General features: G+C 38.4%; 3 pseudogenes; 2 read left to right on the forward strand and 1 right to left on the reverse strand.

Moving 5' to 3' along the window:
- Positions 1 to 8,526: 8,526 nt before the first annotated feature.
- LOC100440104 (heat shock protein HSP 90-alpha-like) lies at positions 8,527 to 10,011 on the reverse strand (annotated as a pseudogene).
- A 2,021-nt stretch (positions 10,012 to 12,032) lies between these two features.
- LOC100439733 (heat shock protein HSP 90-alpha-like) lies at positions 12,033 to 12,705 on the forward strand (annotated as a pseudogene).
- Positions 12,706 to 14,772: 2,067 nt separating this feature from the next.
- Positions 14,773 to 16,114, forward strand: LOC100938856 (endoplasmic reticulum-Golgi intermediate compartment protein 2-like; annotated as a pseudogene).
- The last annotated feature ends 2,580 nt before the right edge of the window (positions 16,115 to 18,694 follow it).

Consider the following 18,694-nt stretch of genomic DNA (forward strand, 5'->3'; position numbering starts at 1 on the left):
ACTAAGAGAAAAAGAAATGCAATCTGTTTTTCCATGACAAATCTCCAGCCAATTTATATCTCTGTGGAAAATATTTATCTGAAGTAAATAATCTCTAATATTTCCTTAAACATTTTGTAACCTCAATTGTAATATAAAGTACTTGAATCTCAAAGTGCCAATGAGTGATTGTCTAAATATTTGTTCCGTGCTATACACTCACAGAATTATTTTACTAAATTGGGACTCTTAACAATGATTCATTGTAGGGCTTTCAGAAATGTCTAAGGATTATATATGTGAAACCCACATTCAGCCCCCAGGACTCTGCTGCCATCAGATTCAACCATCACCTTCAAATAATCGGTCACAGACAAGCTTTTGAAGCCCTGAGTATATATGGGCTTCTAACAATTTATGTTCTAAGGCATCAATCTAAAGTTGAACTTCTTAGTATAAAAATCAGTGCATTCTGAAGCATTCTATGCTTTCAAGATGAAAGGTGCTTCAGGATGCTTTAAATTCTTTGATAAATCTAGCAATTAACATTTATTGTTCCTGTGCCCAACACCATGCTAAATTATTCATATGCATTTTTTTAGAGGGGGACACAGTTTCACCCTTGTTGCCCAGGCTGAAGTGCAGTGGCATGATCTTGGCTCACCGCAACCTCTGCCTACTGGATTCAAGCGATTCTCCTGCCTCAGTCTCCTGAGCAGCTGGAATTACAGGCATGTGCCACCACGCCTGGCTAATTTTGTATTTTTAGTAGAGATGGGTTTTCTCCATGTTGGTCAGGCTGGTCTTGAACTCCCAACCTCAGGTGATCCGCTCGCCTCGGCCTCCCAAAGTGCTGGGATTACAGTCTTGAGCCACTGCACCCGGCCTTCATATGCATATTTTTATTTAATCCTCATTGCAATCCTATATGGTAGAGATCATCATTATTCCTCTTCTACCTATGAGAATACTTGATCTTAAAGGAGTTTAACAAAGTTAGCTAAGGTACAAGGTAGAACCAGGATTTCAGCAAATGCTATTCTCACCCCAGAGACCAAGTTCTTGTACATTTCAGTATACCCTCAGAAGAAAAAAAATATACTGTAGTTTTTGGATAAGGGCCAGGTTCAGAAAACATGAAGGCACTCATACCAAATACCATCTCTGCCTGCCTACTCTATTAAATTGGCACCACTCTGTGATGTACACAATGTCTCTGGTGGGGTTTCCCTAGAAGCACAACCTAAGATGAGTTTTTGGATGCTCATATGTTCTATGCGAAGTGACCTCCTCAACTGGAAGCAGAGTGAGAAAGCAGGCGAGAGAAGAAGGAAGGATTTGGAAGGGGTTGATACTGAGGACAACTGGGGTTCCATCCTGCTGAGATCTTTAAGAACAGTTGTTCCTCCCAGGGAGCCAGAACTGGGGGATATTTAAACACTGAGTCCTGATGCTCATTGGTAGAAGTCGGCTTCCTGGAAAGTTAACTTCCTGACCTTTCTGGAGTGCACACTACTGCCCTAATAGGTTCTGGGGCCTAAGAAACCCTTCAGGCAGGCCAGGAGTGGTGGCTCACGCCTGTAATCCCAGCACTTTGGGAGGCTGAGGGGGGTAGATCACCTGAGTCCAGGAGTTCGAGACCAGCCTGGCCAACATGGTTAAACTCTGTCTTTATGAAAAATACAAAATCTAGCCGGGTGTGGTGGCGTGTGCCTGCAGTCCCAGCTACTCAGGAAGCTGAGGCATGAAAATCGCTTGAACCCAGGAGGTGGAGGTTGCAGTGAGCTGAAATCACACCACTGCACTCCAGCCTGGGCAACAGAGTGAGACTCATTCTCAAAAAAAAAAGAGAAATCCTTTAGGCAGAGGGTCACAGGTGCTCACTATTGGAATGTATTGAAATTCCGAGCGCTAAGGGGATACTAGAAGGCCAATGATCTATATACTACAGATAATCAATTTAACGTATTATATAATTTTCTAATCATTACAGGGAGAAATTTGCATACTCCAAGTGGATTTCAGATAACCAAAAATCATTACCATGACCAATTTTTTTGCTTTTATATTTTTCTCCATGAAGTTGTTTTTCAATGGATTATAAAACCCTAACAGCAGGTGCTTGGAATTATTTTTCTTTATGTCCATGTAAGTAGACTATAATAGAAACTTTGATATTGAGTAGATATTTGTTAAATACCCACTGTATGCATGACACTGGTTGCATTATGGGGTACACAAAATATTTCTTCACAATTCCTGCATGGGCAATATGTATACTTAAATAGAAAAGCCAAGAGAGGCACATATAAACTAAGTACAACCAGTGTCCCTAGGCGTAAGTAGCAAGTCAGCCAACTCTACTACAAATGCACAGAGGGATTGGTGATGTTGGAAAAGATACCACAGAAAAACAGGACTTTCTGAAAAACTGGTAGAGTCTATGTCGATGGAAAGAGCAGGGGACCGCTTTTTGGCTAGGAGGTGTGCTGGCCTTTGACAAGACTGTATGATACAACCTTAAAGGACAAAGACCAAGCTGTGGCTGTTGACAGCTATCAGTTCTATAGGCTAGCTACTGAAGAGTCTTCAAAAGTTTTGAATTTAGTTGTGCTATCATGAAACCAGTATTTTAAGAAGATAATTTAGCAGAAATATTCAAGGTAGTTTAGAGTAGTAAAATATTCATGTTGAAAGTCCATGCAAAGGGCTGGGCAATGGAAGTAATTAGGAAAGAACAGTGGTGAAATCTTTTCCCTTTTGGTGATATAAAATGTGAGAAGTTAAGAAGTGGCGGGCATGGTGGCTCACGCCTGTAATCCCAGCACTTTGGGAGGCTGAGGCAGGCAGATTACCTGAGGTCAAAAGTTCGAGACCAGCCTGACCAATATGGTGAAACCTCATCCCTACTAAAAATAGAAAAATTAGCTGGGCATGGTGGTGGGGGCCTGTAGTCCCAGCTACTTGGGAGGCTGAGGCAGGAAAATTGCTTGAACCCGGGAGGGGGAGGTTACAGTGAGCCAAGATTGCACCACTGCAATCCAGCCTGGGTGACAGAGTGAGACTCTGTCTCAAAAAAAAAACAAAAAAAAAAAAACCTATACTCACAGTATAGGTTTATGTGTCAAAAAATGGAAGTTAAAAATTGCTCATCTGTATTTAATACTAAGAATATGAAAAGGAATAAGGTAGGAGCAGACACTTGGGGACTAAATCTTTAGAAACTACTTATACTTTATAAATTGGAAGCTTGAGGAAAAAAATCCAGGAAAAGAAAGAAAAAAGGAAAAATAACAGGCAAAAGAATCTGGACTATAAAGTTCTTCAGTTATCAAATAAGATCAGTTTCAAGAAATGAAATATACGGTGGCTTTAAGTAGTTAATACTACAAAAAGATTCACTTTCTATGATATTTAAATCATTAATAAAATATTTTAAATTGAGAGGAAGTAAATATAAAGACTCAAAGTTCTGTTTTCAGGTTTGATACCAATCCACATTTTTAACACATTAAGTTGTATTTTCAGTAATACATCACCCCCCTCATATTCTGTGTGTTTACATTTGGCAAATTTATTAGGTTACAGTTGACTTCTAGTCCCACGCTGCTTCTGTTGGAAAATACAAAGCCTTCTAAGTGGAAATGTTTTATCTCCTTTGAATCCTATGTTAACTATGTCTGCGGCAAGTTCAATCTGCACCGCAATAGCATTGAATTAAAGTGATCTTTTGACAAGACTTTTGTTTACTTAGACACTAAAATGAACTAGGAGACAGCTTGTAATAGAATGCTGCTATTACTTTTTTATAGCATTCTATTAATAAAATACTATAAAAGTGAGGAATTTAGTTGATTAACTTTTTTGTTGTTGCAGATTCCAAGAAGGATTAAAAGCCGTGTAGAAGAGTATCTCTCACACTCCCAATTGAAGCAGGAGTGTTATTCAGAAGTGTTTTCCATTTAGGGAAAACCAAAAATCCTCTAAATTCAGCCAGTGTGTTTAGAACTTTGTTAAGCTTGAAGTTATGATTCTACTATAATCATGTGTCCTTTTTCTCTTTAGGATAATGAAGAAAAGTAACAGAAAAATAATTTTTTTTTCTTAGAGACATGATAAAGATGTAAATATTTTAGGTTTTTTAAGATTTTTGGCCAATTTGTTGATGCAACATATGAAGAAAAGTGTTCATGTTGAAGATACTCTGAAATCAAGATATTCCTGCAGAGCTTAGTAAGTGCAAATCAAGTGTTGACTAAAAGGTGTTTGGATCATTGAGAAACAAAATAATTAAAACAATAAGTATATAGTAGTCACTGATGAGGAGATACATCTTTGTGTGTGTGTGTGTGTGAGAGAGAGAGAGAGAGAGAGAGAGTCGGAGTTTAGCTCTTGTTGCCCAGGCTGGAGTGCAATGGTGCGATCTCAGCTCACTGTAACCTCCGCCTCCCGGGTTCAAATGATTCTCCTGCCTCAGCTTCCCAAGTAGCTGGGATTACAGGCACCCACCACCATGCCCAGCTAATTTTTTGTATTTTTAGTAGATAAGGGGTTTTACCATATTGGCCAGGCTGGTCTTGAACTCCTGACCTCAGGTGATCCGCCCGCTTCGGCCTCCCAAAGTGCTAGGATTACAGGCATGAGCCATTGCACCTGGCCCGATCTATATCTCAATACATAAATTCCATATGGGCATATTAAGCTCATCACTTTCCCCCTATATGTCTGCTTCTTCACTCATCTAAGCGTCTATGCTGACGTCACTCTTTGTCCTGATGTCCTTCACTACCTGTGAGTCAATCTCTGCTGGATGTGGTAATCTACCCCATTCTTGCTGTGCCTTCAATATAGACATTTTCTCCTGGTTGCTCTGTTAGAATAAACTTATGAAAGCCAATTCTAGTGGTACCCTAATAGATAAATATCTGTGGTTAAGCAGCAAGAACTGAGAAATTTCTTGAGTGGCAAAATTTGATTATTCTGTGAAATCTGCTAAGAGGGAGAGAGATTAGCCCTTCCACCTCATCCTGTATAAAATACTCTTGCATTTAAACCTAGCTCACATCTCTCTTCTGTGGATTTTCTGGGCCCCTTGAGTCCAAAGTTATGTTTTTCTATTCTGTGAGGCCTAACAATTTGTTTGCACCACAACTGAAGCACCTATTGTATTTGCCTTGATTGGTACACTAATAATACTCATGAGATGATAAGCTCTGAGGAAAGATCTGGCCCTTTTGATATTTTGTCCCTTCCATGTGTAATATTATTTTTGTAATTTATTAAGCATTAAATGTATTTTGATGAAATGGAATTGAAGCAACTTCTATATACTCTATCTTTTCATCTGTGAACTATGGTGGGCTCTATGTCTAAAGTCCCTCTTATCCATAGGATTCTAGGATTCTATGATATGAATCTTCCTCATTATTAGTATAGCCTGTCAGTATACTTCTAACTGGATTGTGTCTACTTCTAAAAGAATGAGTAGGTCCATTCTGCTATGTCTGGGTCATTTGTGAATTTACTGGCTAACCTCCTCCATTCCTCTGTCTCCTCCATTCTCTTAACCCTTTGGTCTTTCCACCACATTGTCCCTCCTGCTTTGTATAGGCTTTCAGTTTCAGGTCACATTCTCCTCCCTTCTCCTAAGTCAGGAGTTCATGGATGTATCAAAGCCTTATTAGCTTGGCATCATCCTGGCATCACTTTCCTTTGCTCCGTCCCTTTCTCCTTGCTTTGTCCTAGCCTATTTGTAACCTCTAAATTCACTGACCTCACAGACACTTCAGCATGATGAGAAAGCCCATTCTATGCTCACCATCTTTTTACTATAAATAGTTGAGGAGTGCAGACTTGTGGGCTTGATGGGGGCCTTTACAACCTCAGGGAATTCAACATCTGCTTTTCATTGGGTCCACGTTTTCCAAGGATGTGTTATTGTGCTAGACTCCATGAGGAATGGAGATAAAACCTGACACGTGGATCTTATCCTGAAGAAACTTATTATTTAATTGGGGAAAACCTGACATAAACAGAGACAACATTTAAATAAAAGTAGCCAGCTAGTAGGCATCTGATAAACTGACAAAGGTAAAACAAAAAGAAACAGAGATAGGAAAGTTGTTAAGTGCTAACTTTTTATCTTATGTGTGAAATATATCAGTTTAATGTTCTCACCTTCATCTTTTAGTGCTTTGAAGAAAGGCATACATCCAATTAGCTGCTCATGCAAAAACCCTCTAAGAGCAGTGACATGTACAGGGCTTGAAGGCAAGGATTGTACCCTTATAAGAGGGCCTTTTTTTTTTTTTTCTGAGATGATGTTTCTCTCTTGTTTCCCAGGCGTCAGTGCTGTGGTGCGACCTCGGCCCATTGCAACCTCCACCTCCCGAGTTCAAGCAATTCTCCTGCCTCAGCCTCTCGAGTAGCTGGGATTACAGGTTTGCACCACCACACCCGGCTAATTTTTTATTTTATTTTTTCTGGACAGAGTTTTGCTCTTGTCATCCAGGCTAGAGTGCAGTGGCACAATTTTGGCACTATAAAGTCACCACAGATGAGGAATTAGTGAATACTGGACCATTGTTCCTAGGAAGATAGAGGGTGAGTTAGTTTCCTGCTCATATTATGCCAACTGATCAATATGTAATCTTGGGGTTTTGTGTGTTTCTGTTAAAGATGCATAATTTATAGCCTGGGCAACATAGCCAGACCCTGTCTCTACAAAAAATTAACATGAAAAAATTAGCATGGTATGAGGTGGTGTGCACCTATAGTCCCAGCTACTTAGGAGGCTAAGGCAGGAGGATTACTTGAGGCCAGGAGTTTCAAGACTATAGCGAGCTATGATCATACCACTGCATTCTAGCCTGGGTGACAGAGTGAGACCCTGTCTCTTAAAAAAATACGTAAGCCAATATGTATTGTTTATTCATTAACTTTGAACTCATGGCCAATAGCAGTATAACTCATGTTTGAATGAAGCTTATATACCACACGAATTTTCTCCATAAAGCACATCACAACCTTCTTGTGCTTAGAAACATGGGGCAACACCTCAGCACTACCTTCAAGGGCCATTTCAAACAGTAAAATTACCTACAGGAAGCACAAAAATGCAATAGCATGGCTCTGCACAGACCTTAAAAAGGGCACTTGTTTACAGTCTGCAAGCTTGAACATGAAAGCAGAGCATCGTCTTGTTTGACTCAGATGATAGCAGAAGCATGGATGGGTCCCATTTTCCCTGGTGTGCACATCTGCAAATGGTTCCTAAAGCACAGTGGCTATTAGTTTTGGGGTTGCAAATAAAGTTTAGCAAGTAGGCAAATTCATCAGTACAGAATCTGTGAATAATTGGAATCAATTATATGCTGTTACGGACTGAATTGTGCTCCCATGAAATTCATATGCTGAGGTCCCTAACCCCCAGTATCTCAGAGTGTGACCGTTTTTGGAGATTGGGTCTAGAAGGAGAAAATAAAGTTAAAATGAGGCTGTTAGGGTGGACCCTAGTTCAATCTGATTAAGAGGAGATGCAGAAACACAGGTACTGCAAATACACCAGCACAGAGAAAATGTCCTGTGAGTCCCCAGCAAGAAGACGGCTGTCTGCAAGCCAAGGGGAGAGGCTTCAGAAGAAACCAACCCTACCCTGACCTCAGACTTCCAACTTCCAGAGCTGTAAGGAAATACATTTCTGTTGTTTAAGGCACCTAGTCTGCAGTATTTTGTTATGGCAGCACTCAGCAGACTAATACTATAGGTGCAAGCTACTCTCAACACATTTTCAAGGCTGATGGGCAATGTTATATGTTTATTTTATTTGACTTCTCAGTGGTATTTGACACAATCGACTGACTTTTTTCGTACTAAAATTCTCTGTTTTCCTGGCTATCATTTTCATCTCATTTTCCTCCTACAACATTAGCTATTCCTTTCTATTTTTTATTTATGGGGCCTCATTTTTTAGGGATTTTCTTTTTACTAAAACGTAACATATTATTATAATAATCTTTATAAAATACAGAACACAATACAATGGAAAAAAGTAAAAATTATCTTTAATCCTAATACCGGGAATAATATACCTCTTCTATGGCAGCCTCTTTATTCACCAGGCTCGTAAACACTGCTGTCTCCAAAGGACCTAAGTTCATCTCTCTGCTCTTTGAATTATGTGCATTGAAACTCCTTAGCGTGGTTCACCAGCTCTACTAGATCTGCCGCCTCTCTGACTTGACAGCAGCACTCGGCCCCTTGGTATCCATACCACAGCCACCCCAGGTCTGTCCTTCCAACTGACTGTTCTCCCTGAAAGCCTCTCCACCCAAAGCAGCCACCCCAGGCAGTGCCATGGCTGACTCTCCCAGGGGTCTCAGCATCTCTCCCTTTAGCCAGATCCCTCTTATTCCATACTAAAATTTCCCCCTTTCTGTTCATGGAAGACTATTTAAAGTTATATTTAACATTTACCTATTTATTTACTATATAGCATTTACCTCTCTTCTTCCTCTAGAATATTAGGTCCATAAAAGAGAAAAATATTTAAAATAATGGCACTTCCAAGCCCTCTTTGGTGACTGACACTAAAGTGTTCCCCTCAAATTCCTTCAGCTGTTGGAAACAGTGCTCATCAATGGGCTTGATCATATAGATCACTTCTAAGCCATGTTTCCAAAGACGTTCCACAAAGGCTGAATTAGCTACCTGGTCCTTGGTCTCACCTGTGATATAATAGATATGTTTCTGGTTTTCCTTCATTCTGGTGCAGTAATCCTTGAGAGAAACCATCTCATCACCAGAGGCAGATGTGTAGTATCTTAACAGCTTTGAAAGCTTCTTCCGATTTTGAGAGTCTTCGTGTATTCCAAGATTTATGTTTTTAGAGAACTGCTCATAGAACTTCTTGTAGTTCTCTTTATCTTCCGCCAGTTCAGTAAAGAGTTCTAAGCATTTTTTGACCAAATTCTTCCTGATAACTTACAACATTTTGCTTTGTTGCAACATCTCACGGGAAATATTTAGAGGGAGATCCTCTGAGTCTACCCCCCTCCCCCCAGTGAAGTTCAGATATTCAGGGATTAGCTCCTCACAGTTATCCATGATGAAAACTCTGCGTATATACTATTTGATGTTGTTCTTTTTCTTTCTGTTTTCAAACAGGTCAAAAGGAGCATGTCGTGGGACAAATAGAAGGGCTCTGAATTCCAACTGTCCTTCCACTGAACAATGCTTCACTGCCAAGTGATCTTCCCAGTCATTGGTCAAGCTCTTGTAGAATTCTCCATACTCCTCATTAGTAATATCGTTGGGATTTCTGGTCCAGATGGGCTTTGTTTTGTTGTGTTCTTCTTGATCGATGTACTTTTCCTTAATCTTCTTCTTCTTCTTCTTCTCATCATCCTTCTTTTATTCTTCTTCCTCGTCAGAACCAGCATCTTCAATTTCAGGTTTGTCTTTGGATTCTTTCTCTTCTTTTTCTTCTTCTTTGTCTTCCTTTTCTTCAGCCTCATCATCGCTGACTTCTTTATCATGTTTCTTCTCCACAAAAAGAGTAATGAGATATCCAATAAACTGAGAATGTTTCTTCACAATCTCCTTTATTCTTCCTTCCTCCAAGTACTCAGTTTGGTCTTCTTTCAGGTGTAGAATAACCTTTGTTCCACAAACCATAGGTTCACCTGTGTCTGTCCTCACTGTGAATGATCATTCACACTGCTGAGGACTCCCAGGCATACTGCTCATCATCATTATGTTTGATGATCACAGTTACTTTCTCAGCAACCAAATAAGCAGAATAAAAACCAACACCAAACTGGACAATCACAGAGATATCTGCACCAGCCTGCAAAGCTTCCATGAACGCTTTGGTCCCAGATTTGGCAATAGTACCAAGGTTATTGATCAAGTCAGCCTTGGTCATTCCAATTCCAGTATCCACAATAGTGAGGGTTCGATCTTGTTTGTTTGGTATGAGGTCAATATGCAGCTCTTTCCCAGAGTCTAATTTACTGGGATCCGTCAAGCTTTCTTTTTTTTTTTTTTTTTTCTTTTATTATTATTATTATTATTATTATTATACTTTAGGTTTTATGGTACATGTGCGCAATGTGCAGGTAAGTTACATATGTATACATGTGCCATGCTGGTGCGCTGCACCCACCAACTCGTCATCTAGCATTAGGTATATCTCCCAATGCTATCCCTCCCGCCTCCCCCCACCCCACAACAGTCCCCAGAGTGTGATGTTCCCCTTCCTGTGTCCATGTGTTCTCATTGTTCAATTCCCACCTATGAGTGAGAATATGCGGTGTTTGGTTTTTTGTTCTTGCGATAGTTTACTGAGAATGATGATTTCCAATTTCATCCATGTCCCTACAAAGGACGTGAACTCATCATTTTTTATGGCTGCATAGTATTCCATGGTGTATATGTGCCACATTTTCTTAATCCAGTCTATCATTGTTGGACATTTGGGTTGCTTCCAAGTCTTTGCTATTGTCAATAATGCCGCAATAAACATACGTGTGCATGTGTCTTTATAGCAGCATGATTTATAGTCCTTTGGGTATATACCCAGTAATGGGATGGCTGGGTCGAATGGAATTTCTAGTTCTAGATCCCTGAGGAATCGCCACACTGACTTCCACAATGGTTGAACTAGTTTACAGTCCCACCAACAGTGTAAAACTGTTCCTATTTCTCCACATCCTCTCCAGCACCTGTTGTTTCCTGACTTTTTAATGATTGCCATTCTAACTGGTGTGAGATGGTATCTCATTGTGGTTTTGATTTGCATTTCTCTGATGGCCAGTGATGGTGAGCATTTTTTCATGTGTTTTTTGGCTGCATAAATGTCTTCTTTTGAGAAGTGTCTGTTCATGTCCTTCGCCCACTTTTTGATGGGGTTGTTTGTTTTTTTCTTGTAAATTTGTTTGAGTTCATTGTAGATTCTGGATATTAGCCCTTTGTCAGATGAGTAGGTTGCGAAAATTTTCTCCCATTTTGTAGGTTGCCTGTTCACTCTGATGGTAGTTTCCTTTGCTGTGCAGAAGCTCTTGAGTTTAATTAGATCCCATTTGTCAATTTTGGCTTTTGTTGCCATTGCTTTTGGTGTTTTAGACATGAAGTCCTTGCCCATGCCTATGTCCTGAATGGTAATGCCTAGGTTTTCTCCTAGGGTTTTTATGGTTTTAGGTCTAACATTTAAGTCTTTAATCCATCTTGAATTGATTTTTGTATAAGGTGTAAGGAAGGGATCCAGTTTCAGCTTTCTGCATATGGCTAGCCAGTTTTCCCAGCACCATTTATTAAATAGGGAATCGTTTCCCCATTTCTTGTTTTTCTCAGGTTTGTCAAAGATCAGATACTTGTAGATATGTGGCATTATTTCTGACGGCTCTGTTCTGTTCCATTAATCTATATCTCTGTTTTGGTACCAGTACCATGCTGTTTTGGTTACTGTAGCCTTGTAGTATAGTTTGAAGTCAGGTAGTGTGATGCCTCCAGCTTTGTTCTTTTGGCTTAGGATTGACTTGGCGATGCGGGCTCTTTTTTGGTTCCATATGAACTTTAAAGTAGTTTTTTCCAATTCTGTGAAGAAAGTCATTGGTAGCTTGATGGGGATGGCATTGAATCTGTAAATTACCTTGGGAAGGATGGCCATTTTCATGATATTGATTCTTCCTACCCATGAGCATGGAATGTTCTTCCATTTGTTTGTTTCCTCTTTTATTTCATTGAGCAGTGGTTTGTAGTTCTCCTTGAAGAGGTCTTTCACATCCCTTGTAAGTTGGATTCCTAGGTATTTTATTCTCTTTGAAGCTTTCATACCGGATTTTGTCCAATGCCTATGATGAATTTGAAATGAGCTCTCTCAGAAAGATCTCTCTGTTCGAGTAGAAAGTATTGATGATCAATGACATCAACTGGGCAATTTCTGCCTGAAAGGTAAACATCTCAACCTCCTCCTCCTCCATCAGTTGGTCTTGGGTCTGGGTTTCCTCCACTTGGCTAAGAGACTGCACAGGCTCCACAGCACAGCAGCACCAGGACACTGAAGATGAAGAAGAGAAAAAGAAACAGAAGAGAAAAAAACAAAGTTTGAGAACCTCTGCAAAATCATGAAAGACATACTGGAGAAAAAATTTGAAAAGGTGGTTGTGTCAAACCGATTGGTGAGGTCTCCATTCTCTGTTGTCACAAGCACATATGGCTGGACAGCAAACATGGAGAGAATAATGAAAGCTCAAACCCTAAGAGACAACTCCACAATGGGTTACATGGCAGCAAAGAAACACCTGGAGATAAACCCTGACCATTCCATTATTGAGACCTTAAGGCAAAAGGCAGAGGCTGATAAGAACGACAAGTCTGTGAAGGATCTGGTCATCTTGCTTTACAAAACTGCACTCCTATCTTCTGGCTTCAGTCTGGAAGATCCCCAGACACACGCTAACAGGATCTACAGGATGATCAAACTTGGTCTGGGTATGACCTACTGCTGATGATACCAGTGCAGCTGTAACTGAAGAAATGCCACTCCTCGAAGGAGATGATGACACATCACGCAGGGAAGAAGCAGACTAACCTCTGGCTGAGAGATGACTGTTCAATACTCTACAATTCTTCTGATAATATATTTTCAAGGATGTTTTTCTTTATTTTTGTTAACATTAAAAAGTCTGTATGGCATGACAATAATGACTTTAAGGGGAAGATAAGATTTCTGTCTACTTCTAAGTGATGCTGTGATACTTTAGGCACTAAAGCAGAGCTAGTAATGCTTTTTTAGCTTCACATTGGTTTATTTTCACAGACTGGGGTAATGTGTGTTGTAAGACGTATGTAACATGATGTTAACTTTGTGGTCTAAAGTGTTTAGCTATCAAGCCAGATTCCTAAGTAGACCAAATCTTGTTATCGAAGTGTTCCTGAGCTATACCTTGATGTTTAGAAAAGTATTTGTTACATCTTGTAGGATCTACTTTTTGAACTTTTCATCCCCTGTAGTTGCCAATTCTGCATGTACTAGTCCTCTAGAAATAGGTTAAACTGAAGCAACTTGATGGAAGGAACTCTCCACAGGGTTTGTTTTCCAAAGAAAAGCATTGTTTAGAGGAGCAAAGTTATAAGCCTACCTAAGCATATCATAGAGCTGTTCAAAAATAACTCAGACCCAGTCTTGTGAATGGAAATGCAGTGCTTGAGTCACATTCTGCTTAAAGTTGTAACAAATACAGATGAGTTAAAAGAAAAAAAAATGGGACTGTGATTTTCAGATTGCGAAGCTCTATTTCACATGTACTTTCCTTTGCCATTTTGAACATTAAGTAGTATCAATAACAATTCAAAAACTCAGTATATTATGACTGTAAATGTTACCTATTAAATAATACCACAAAGCCCTGCTAAAATTGCTAATGGGAGGTAAAAATGCATTGACATTACATAGACATCTTAGTCATGTATTTATTCATTCAGCAAAAGCTTATCCATTCCCTGTTTTCCAGTCACTGTTGTAGGTGCTTGGGATACAGCATATAACCTCCTTTTCCTTGTGAGATGAAAAAATTGTCCTTCAGAAAACAAGTATATAGTAACCTTTTATAAAATAGAATGCATTTTTAGTGCTGCAGTGAATTGATAGTATATGCTTTCTAACCATTGCACATACAGTTATATTGGAATTTGGATTCTTTTAAAGCAATGTCAGAAAAGTTTAGACTGCAAGAAGCCAACATGTTTCACTTGGCTTAAAGATGGAGATTTACTGTTATTTCTTTTCTTTATGTCTCTGTGCATGTGCATTTTCATGATTCTAGAATCACTGATGTGGAAAGTCAATTATTGTATGTATTCTTTGGGACCATATATACTGCAAAATACCAAATTAAAAACATTTTTTTTGAGTGAATGTGGCCTAGTTAATGGTTGTTATGTACACACCAGTTCTATGGCCAGTAAATAAGTGAAACTTCTGATTTACAGGGCAACATAAAAGAACAGCGATCACTCCACTTCTTAGGAGCACTAGTGAACTAGGGAGATTGGTCTCTACTTTCCCACGTCATAGTGAAGAAAGGGAAAAGGCCTTATACAAAGGATATAACTGGGGTCTTATCAGTTGTTTCTGCTTTTTAGACATGCAATGAAAACTGCAATATTCATATTTAAAGATTTATTCCTACTTTGTTTTTTCCTAAAACAAGCGATATTTTCCAAGTACAGTTTTGAAATATTTCTTGAAAAACATTGCCCAATGGCAGATAAAATAATCGAATAAAAACTGTATAGATACTTTCATTTTCTGATGGGCTAATGTAAGTAATTAGCCAGAAAGTAGCTCTTTTTCCTTAAAAAATGGGATGATATGTTCCATCATAAGACTGAAGGGTTCCATAAGACTGAAGGGTTCTGTAGGTCTCAAAATCACTATTTGTTGGCACATACACAAGCATTATGTGAATATAGTTAAATTAAAATGATATGCAAAAGTGTTTCCTCCCTATGTTTTATTCCTCCATATTAATTTTCCCTTTTGGACAGAACACCCACAGTGGTATTATGGGCTTTGGCGTGGAATGCACAGCTTTGAAAACTTTGAAACAATTTTAAGATGCTGATGATGTTTTAATTACTACAAAATTGAGTTAAACAAGTAAATCCTAGTAAATAAAAAGGTTTAATAAACACTTTGTATATTTTATGTCATTAGTTGTAAAATTGTCCATCAATGCCATTAACTATTAATTGCTCTAAATAGCTTTAAAATGCCCTGGATTGGCCCCGGCGACCTGGGCTTCTGTGAAACATGGCAGTAAGCTGGGACCGTAACACAAGCATGACTATATGAAGGAAGAGGAAGGTTTTCCTGAAGATGAGGCAACTGAATCGGAAAAAAAACTTTAAGTTTGGTAAAAGAGTTGGATGTCTTTCCAAAGGTTCCTGAGAGCTATGTAGAGACTTCAGCCTGCGGAGGTACGGTTTCTCTAATAGCATTTACAACTATGGCTTTATTAACCATAATGGAATTCTCAGTATATCAAGATACATGGATGAAGTATGAATATGAAGTAGACAAGGATTTTTCTAGCAAATTGAGAATCAATATAGATATTACTGTTGCCATGAAGTGTCAATATCTTGGAGCGGATGTATTGGATTTAGCAGAAACAATGGTTGCATCTGCAGATAGTCTAGTTTATGAACCAACAGTATTTGGTCTTTCACCACAGCAGAAAGAGTGGCAGAGGATGCTGCAGCTGATTCAGAGTAGGCTACAAGAAGAGCATTCAATTCAAGTTGTGATATTTAAAAGTGCTTTTAAAAGTGCATCGACAGCTCTTCCACCAAGAGAAGATGATTCATCACATACTCCAGATGCATGCAGAATTCATGGCCATTTATATGTCAATAAAGTAGCAGGGAATTTTCACATAACAGTGGGCAAGGCAATTCCACATCCTCGTGGTCATACACATTTGGCAGCACTTGTCAACCATGAATCTTACAATTTTTCTCATAGAAAAGATCATTTGTCTTTTGGAGAGCTTGTTCCAGCAACTATTAATCCTTTAGATGGAACTGAAAAAATTGCTATAGATCACAACCAGATGTTACAATATTTTATTACATTTGTGTCAACAAAACTATGTACATAAAAAATATCAGCAGTCACCCATCAGTTTTCTGTGACAGGAAGGGAATGTATCATTAACCATGCTGCAGGCAACCATGGAGTCTCTGGGATATTTATGAAATATGATCTCAGTTCTCTTATGGTGACAGTTACTGAGGAGCGCATGCCATTCTGGCAGTTTTTTGTAAGACTCTGGTATTGCTGGAGGAATCTTTTCAACAACAGGCATGTTACATGGAATTGGAAAATTTACAGTTGAAAAAATTTGCTGTCGTTTCAGACTTGGATCCTATAAACCTGTCAATTCTGTTCCTTTTGAGGATGGCCACACAGACAACCACTTACCTCTTTTAGAAAATAATACACATTAACACCTCCGAGTGAAGGAGAAAAACTTTTTGCCTGAGACATAAAACCTTTTTTTAATGACAAAATATTGTGCAATATATTCAAAGAAAAGAAAACACAAATAAGCAGAAAACATACTTATTTTAAAAAGAAAAAAAAGGAAAAAAACCACAAACTGAAATTCTATATATGTTGTGTCTGTTACAAATGTCCTAGAAGAAATCATGCAGCTCAACAGTGAAGAAGCCCAACTGGAGTATTGTTTTGAAGATGATGCCTTCTTATATTTTCACAGCAAATGGGTGGTATCAAAATCAGACATTGCTTCTTGCTGATAAAAAGCCTGAAGGAAATAAGTGAAACTACATCTGTGGAAAAAAAAAAGAACATTGAGAAGTGCAAATGTTCGCATCCTTTTGTTTTTAAAAGATATGATGTCAGAATAAAATGTGGAAAACATACGGAAAACTAGTCTAGACTTTAAAGAATTGTGATCAGGTCACATTGTTAATAAAAAAAAATAGGGACTAGTCCCTATGTTATAGCCATATTAATGTTAAGCCATATTGACAAGACCAGTTATCCAATAATTTGATCTTAAAATAACTACTTTTCTTTGAACTCTTGTTATTGACTTATCTAACTGTTGAAGATGGAGTCTTAGAAGACTAAGGTAAATTCTCACAGGGGCAGGTGTGTAGGTGTTATGTAACAAAGGTGTCATTCACAAATGGTATAGTAGAATCTTACACATGGAAAAGAAAGCACATTTTTTTTAAAAAGATGCCAACTTTTTTAATCTAATCATTATATTATTGGTATATTTTGAGGGACATAGGGTGAGTTATAAAAAGATCCACTACAGATAGTGAAAATTATCGGTTTGTAAAACATAAAGAGAAAAATAGGATATTTTATACATGTGGTGAGTGGAGAACAGGGTAACTTTAAATGAAAGTGTAAGGCAAATTGAAAGCACCATGAGATGTCTCAGATCTGAGAGGTGCCATGTTAAACATTGTCCATTAAACTGTAAAACTGGATTATGAAGTATTTGCATTCAGGGTGTCCTGAATATGATTGATTCTGTATTAGATTGTGTTCTAACTTTCTTACTATATAAGAATTGGTTCTAAATCTTCAGATTATAAAAGATTAAAAATAGTGAGAGGGAGCTATCACAAAGCTACTATTAAAAGCTGTATTTGGAATATGTGTACCAATATCAGCTTTCCTTTTGTAGTACTGAATGACAGTAGAAGAATCATCAGCCAATCCCCAAAGTTTAAATCATTTAAGGAAATGAGGAAACAAAATTCCAGGTAAATAACAACACTGAAAAACTAGATTTAACATAGTGGTTTTAGAAAATAGGATATCACAAGTAACAGTTTTTCAAATGGATTTTTCTAAAGATAAGTTTATGGAAACAGGATAAACAATATAATGGAGAGAAGGAGAAATAGTGATGGGTCTATTTTGCAGTAAAGTTTATGCAGAATGACATTTTGCAGAAAATAACAGAAGCATCACTTTTAAAAATATATCAAGAGCCATGAAGTTAACTGATGAAAATAAGTGATATAACATACTTTGAAAGATTTATTATTATTATTAATGTACTTTAAGTTTTAGGGTACATGTGCACAACGTGTAGGTTTGTTACATATGTATACATGTGCCATGCTGGTGTGCTGCACCCATTAATTAACTCATCATTTAGCATTAGGTATATCTCCTAATGCTATCCCTCCCCCCTCCCCCCACCCCACAACGGTCCCCAAAGTGTGATGTTCCCCATCCTGTGTCCATGTGTTCTCATTGTTCAATTCCCACCTATGAGTGAGAACATGCACTGCTTGGTTTCTTGTCTTTGTGATAGTTTGCTAAGAATGATGGTTTCCAGCTTCATTCATGTTCCTACAAAGGACACGAACTCATCATTTTTTATGGCTGCATAGTATTCCATGGTGTATATGTGCCACATTTTCTTAATCCATTCTATCATTGTTGGACATTTGGGTTGCTTCCAAGTCTTTGCTATTGTGAATAGTGTCGCAATAAACATATGTGTGCATGTGTCTTTATAGCAGTATGATTTATAATCCTTTGGGTATATACTCAGTAATGGGATGGCTGGGTCAAATGGTATTTCTTGTTCTAGATCCCTGAGGAATCGCCACACCGACTTCCACAATGGTTGAACTAGTTTACAGTCCCACCAACAGTGTAAAAGTGTTCCTATTTCTCCACATCCTCTCCAGCACCTGTTGTTTCCTGACTTTTTAATGATCATCATTCTAACTGGTGTGAGATGGTATCTCATTGTGGTTTTGATTTGCATTTCTCTGATGGCCTGTGATGGTGAGCATTTTTTCATGTGTTTTTTGGCTGCATAAATGTCTTCTTTTGAGAAGTGTCTGTTCATATCCTTTGCCCACTTTTTGATGGGGTTGTTTGTTTTTTTCTTGTAAATTTGTTTGAGTTCATTGTAAATTCTCGATATTAGCCCTTTGTCAGGTGAGTAGGTTGCAAGAATTTTCTCCCATTCTGTAGGTTGCCTGTTCACTCTGATGGTGGTTTCTTTTGCTGTGCAGAAGCTCTTTAGTTTAAGTAGATCCTATTTGCCAATTTTGGCTTTTGTTGCCATGGCTTTTGGTGATTTAGACATGAAGTCTTTGCCCATGCCTATGTCCTGAATGGTAATGCCTAGGTTTTCTTCTA

This window comes from Pongo abelii, chromosome 8 (assembly GCF_028885655.2).
Source record: "Pongo abelii isolate AG06213 chromosome 8, NHGRI_mPonAbe1-v2.0_pri, whole genome shotgun sequence".
Classification (NCBI taxonomy): domain Eukaryota; kingdom Metazoa; phylum Chordata; class Mammalia; order Primates; family Hominidae; genus Pongo; species Pongo abelii.